A 6,000-nucleotide genomic window follows, 5' to 3' on the forward strand; every position below is an offset into this window, starting at 1 on the left:
CCATTTAATTCTTCTTATCCATACTGCAAAAATACGTTAAAAATGCCACTTTGCCAGCTAATTATGCAAAAAGTATGCGATATAATAATTTTATTTTTCAATTTGTGTCAGTTCAGCCACTCAAAAAGTCGGCAAGTTTAACAGTGTGAAACGTAAATATAAAATAACGACATGGAACAGGACATATACCCTTAACATTTTTTGGTATTATTCTGTTAGTTGCAGGCCATCACGCAGATGTCATTTCAAGTAAAATTTTTAAAGCATTTTGAGGGTGAACTTTTAGCATGCAACGGAAATTTTACAGAACGAAGTACAGTGCACACGCGCGTTTCGTCCAGTTCTGTTCAAGCGCAAGACATGAAACGTAACACGTTATGTTTTCATAAATGGAATTTATAGTTGAATGAAATTAGACACGAAGATTTGTGGTAGTTTATGCGAGGTATAAGAATCATAATTGTTACGTCGTTGTACAAAAGATTGACACTATGCAATATACTGCACAAGTTAGATATTATGACGTGGTTTTTTTTTCAAACGGATGAAAAGTAGTTCATCCAACAAACAAAATGGAAAAAAAAACAAATGCTGTCATATATTTTCAACGTTGAACTAATAGTAGCCACTGCTAGTATCAATTTTTAAAATGAATACAATTTATGAAGATTAGTTTTATTCAAGTTTACATAATTTCACTCAAAAAAATGGTAAATTACAAAAATAGTAGTGTGTTAATATGCCTGTGATTGATAAATTATATAACTTATTTATAAATGCCTATGCGATTTATAAAGTATATAAATTATTTATAAATAATATGCATATGTAATTTATAAATTATATAACTTATATATAAATATATATTGTTATGAATATAAACATTTATTTAGATTCTTAAAAATTATCTTTTTTTACTAAGATTTTATTTGTTTTCGGTATAATACCCCCGTTTCTCAGGGTTACACAATGTGTAATAGTTCTGCTGCAATAAACACGAGAAGTGCAGTCCAAACTCTTCCGTTTCTTAACGAGAAGCTTCCTTAAAAGTTTTATTTGACATGACTATCCTCTTTCTTTCAATACGCGGGAGATTGCATCACGTGTAATACTTTGCAAAAAAAAAAAAAAAAAACAGAGAAGCCATGCGTGCAATCTTCTAAATAATTACGACGGGAAGCTGGCGTTGTAAACCTGTTCTTCGAAGCAGCTACCCTAGGTTGTTGAAGATCATAATCGGTAGTGCTACTACGGGTGTATCTACTGTTGAACCTTGGCTCCCTCTTCGTTACAGTCTTTCTTTGATTATCTCCACACCCCCCCCCCTCCCCCACCAACCTTTTAAAACAATATAATCCCGTATGCTCTTCGGTCCATACAATCCTTTGATTTCCTTCTCACCCTTTACAAAGAACAGAATGAGAGAGAGAGAAATTTTATAGTTTTTTTTTTTTTTTTACCCTTCAATGGTTGAAGTAGCTGCTGCGGCAACGAATTCTAGCGTTTTGAGCGGGAACTACGTGTGATTCGCGACCTAAAACTTATATGAAAACACAGTTTGCGTATATTTATCACTCTCGGCTTTATTTTTAAGAGTCTTACGCTAAATTTCTTGTCCGAGTTTTAGTATTGTAAGTGTATTTGCAAACATGCAAATAGGTTGCCTAGCCTAAAAGCTAACTAATGTGACCCAAGTAAAATCTGCATGGACACAGGGAAAACCTTGGGCCGGAAATCCTCCTTGCTATTGCAGTCGCGAAGTTCACGTCTCTTTCCACCTGTACTTTCAAGTACACAAAGTGGCATAAAATACCAAACGTAGACGATTCAATGTGGTTCAGTCGTTTATAGAGTAATGAAATTTCTAATTATTTTTATTTATTTTTTATTAATTCGAATTCAAAACGAAGACGTCGATTTTTTTTTTCAAGCAAATCACTCGTTTCATCTCGAAAATATTTTTTTTTATTTTTAAATTATATATTATAAACCACATGAACGATTAAATTAATGAATCATTGTACTTAGTTCTCTTAAGTCACAGATTATTTTTTTTAATTTATGTTAGGGAGTTATCTGGAAAATATTTACTCCAACTTATCGTACTTTTACGTAAGATCTACCAGTATGGTGGGGCAGTGACTGGTGGCGGCACCTGTTGGTTGCTCTTGCAACTACGACGGCGCAGCAGCGCTCGCGCGGTGAAAATGGGAAGCTCGAGTTCCATGACCCCTAAAGCTGGGTTTACGATTGATTTCCTTAAGAATTATAACTTAACATCGAGCACACGATTAAGTCAAAACTACATTTTCCAGTTTATGATTGACATAGAAGTCGTTAATTCTAACCAATCACAGCACAAAACACATGGTCGGCCATTGTTCGAAACGGACAAGCAGGTTTGAAATAGGTTATTGACAAATGGGATATCTATTTTTCGAAATGGATGATGATTACAAATGACAAATATACGAATTCTAACCAAAAATACTGCCTCGCTCGGTCCAATAATAAGACATAACTTCCGGTTGAAAGGTTCCGGTTTGTTGTGATTGGTCGCTTCCCTTAAGTCTTAACGAAAAATATAAAATATAACCATTTCTGTTAAGTCTTAAGTCATCATATGGTTCGCACACGACCCGTCAAAATTCACACACGACAATCATAAACCATTCCACTAGTTTACATAGAGTCATATGGTAAGTACACGACTAAGTCTTAAGTCTTAATTCATAATTTTCAATCGTAAACCCACCTTAAAGGGTCGCGGAGGAGCGTTTTTGACATAATTTCGAGAGAAATATATAGCTATGCCGTGCTCTGTCGTACTCGCGCTTTTTCTAGTTCGCACAGAGCGCTCTCTTGGGTAAACAATTAAAACACTCTGAAGATACAGGCGAAATATTTTTTATAACGGAAACATCTGCTTATATTTGGCAGAGACCAGAGACCTAATTAATTTTTTAAGATGCCACGAACAGCTAATACTCGCCCTATAATTTCAAACGTTAATAGACCAAAATATAGAAAAAAAATTAGGTACTTCATAAGGACACGTGAGAAAAAAAATTCTTAGCACTGCAGATATTATACTGATTGCTCTTAATAGCAAAAAAAAATGTAATTCGTATATAAATTAAATTAAAATTAAGTATTTTTTTATTTGGAGCAGATACATCAAACTGTCACTGCTTTACTACATTTCACAGATTTGCACAATTTTAGTCGTACTAACCGTGCAATAACATCAACCTGCAGTTGTACAGCAACAAAGAAGAGACAGACAGTCTTCAAGGGTGACAAACCACGCTGCTGGTAAAACCACGCCCTTACACAATAAATAACATGCCAGTAGGATACAAGCTATCCTGCAAAAATTATGCCGCCAATAACCAACTTAAACTTATTTTTGAGCTTATTTTTCGTGCAACAACATTATACAGTCTCGTGCTCACTCACTGTACGTGTTATCGCTCTTTCGCGCCCTTATATAATTAATACTAAGTAACGATGTTATTTTTCATTTAAACATGAACAATAAAAAAAATATAAGAGGGCAAGGCTGAATGGTGACAAATAATTTGAAAGGGTTAGTTAGATTGTTTGAATGCAATCAACATAGTCCCTTTCTTCCACAGTTGTGTAATATGTGTTTTTTTTTAATAATGGGCTGAAATAATTTATAGTTTCGTCATTAGGTACATGGGAAACCTGAGTGCCATAGCAGCGTTTGTGTACTTCTTAGTGGTGTTTAGTCGTAGGTTAAAGCAAGTAAAATATAATAATCAAAGTTCAGGACGTGGCCATAACACGTCGAAATTACAGTCTAAGGAGGAACTAACTGCTCAAAGATATTGGTCACGCACTCTAACCAGTGACCTCGAATCAATGGCGAAGAAAAGTCAGTACCAGGCGCGGAATATTTCATCCCTCCTCCACCTCCTTTTCCACCTTCTTCAACAAAATGAAATTACTAAAATAAGTAAAAATAATACACGTGTTATTTTCTGGTTTATTTACTTACCATTGTGAGCATATAAACTTTCAAAACCTTTGTTTTCCCATAACTTTGGTCTCTGCAAATTGTAAAATAAATTCACCAAAATCACCTTTAGTTTATTTGTTTTCAGTTATCAATATGGCTAAGCCAGAGAGCCAAAAAAAAAAAAAAAAAAGTTTTGGATAACTATTGAATAATTCTAGTCTGGAAAAACTATTCTGGCATGATGCTACTGAAACGCATAACCTTAGCAAGAATCATAAGGCTAAAGTCAGATTTGGTACAGAATCATATTTATATTTAACAAAAAATCTTGAAAAGACGATTTTAAAAATTTTCGATGCCTATCATTAGGGAAAATACGTGGATTCAATGACCTCTAGGATAGACATCACCATCCTCTACATAATATGTACTTGGGAAAATTACACATGCTCATTGGCTACTAACTCATGACTCCCGTTTCTGAGATGCTTGTTATTCGATACTTCTTTTGTCGAGGGTTTTCCACTGGCTCAATCACTGAAGCATGAAGGTGAACTAGTTTGGGTTCTAGCTTATCGCGAAATGAATCCGCAATTTTTTCCGGTCTCTGCCTATCATGTTCTCTTATGAAGTTACTTAATTGTCTGACAAACTTGTTTATTGAAATAATTTTAAATGATATAATTGTTTTGTGAGTCAATTTGTATTAATTTTGTATTTTTTTTTGACGTGACAACGCCTAATAAATCGATGAACGCCGGCTGCACGCACGAAAAAGTGTCCCGTTACGCTGTGTCCCGTTACGCACATTGTTTCGTTACGCTGTGTCCCGTTACGCACATTGTTCCGTTATGATGTGTCCCGTTACGCTCATTGTACGCTTGCGCCGCATCTATCTCTCTTCCACTCGACTGTTTATAAAGTGAAGTGAAAAGTTAATGTGGTTTTCATTGCTTATTACAACAACAATTTCTGCAATAAAGGTTAATTACTCTTGCATTTTAAAAATCTGATTACTAGTATAATTTCAAGTATTTATTCTTTTATTATTAAAATAAAAATGATTCAATTTTATTCATAAAGTATGCAATAATTTCATCAATGTTTTGTTATGACGTTGTCACGTTAAACTATCGTCCGTAAACCGACTTTACAAACAACCAATTTTTTTTTTCATCCCCTTAGTTGATTACACCCGAGGTGACCCGTACTAACCGCACTGTAAAAAACACAGTACGTCAAATACCTCGAAGTACAGATGTCTGCAATGTAACCCACCGAGGATCGATGCCGGATCATCGCAGGCGTAGACAGGCGTGCTAGTGGACGCCCACGACCGAAGGTATGCGTTTTGTACACACGCCGCTCTTGTGCAAACAGCCTGAGTGGAGCGCCGAAGCGTTAATAGTTTGTTTTTCAGTGCCACATTTCTCGCGTTGCTGCCGGTTCGTTGTTTTTAACACGTTAGGAGATGAGTCCGCGTTTTCTTGCTGCATTTAAAAAAAAAAATGGTCAGTGTCAATACGAAAGTGTGTCAAGCGACATCACGGATGTAAATTATTCTTTTTCGTTCTCTTGGTTAAGCGGTGGCTGATGGACCGTTGTTGCGCAAACGGAGTTCCGAGTATATACAGAATGTTTCGTAGCGAACGTTGTCGTGAGCTGGTAGGTTTTTAAAAGGGTCCTACCGTTTCCCAATGTTAGTTCATGCCATCGCTGCTCCGTTTCGCAGTTTCACCACTCATCTGTCTGCAATGACTTCGATGTTGACGAGACAGTATAAACACTCATTCATTCAGCTATTAATTTACTGACTTGTAACATCTTAGTTCTCGGTAAACGGCATTTGGTAGGAGTAATTTCGCGAATGCGAAGGAAGTCGCGTGGGACGGAAAGGTGAAACCACGGTGCTGCCATCTGTGGCGTGCGGCGCAAACCAAATTTCACAAAGCCAAAGGGAAACATTGTAGTATTAACTTTTTAGTGCATCTGAACCTCGTGGGCAGTATATAAAC

The sequence above is a fragment of the Bacillus rossius genome, chromosome 12, assembly GCF_032445375.1.
Source record: "Bacillus rossius redtenbacheri isolate Brsri chromosome 12, Brsri_v3, whole genome shotgun sequence".
In the NCBI taxonomy this organism is placed as follows: Eukaryota; Metazoa; Arthropoda; class Insecta; order Phasmatodea; family Bacillidae; genus Bacillus; species Bacillus rossius.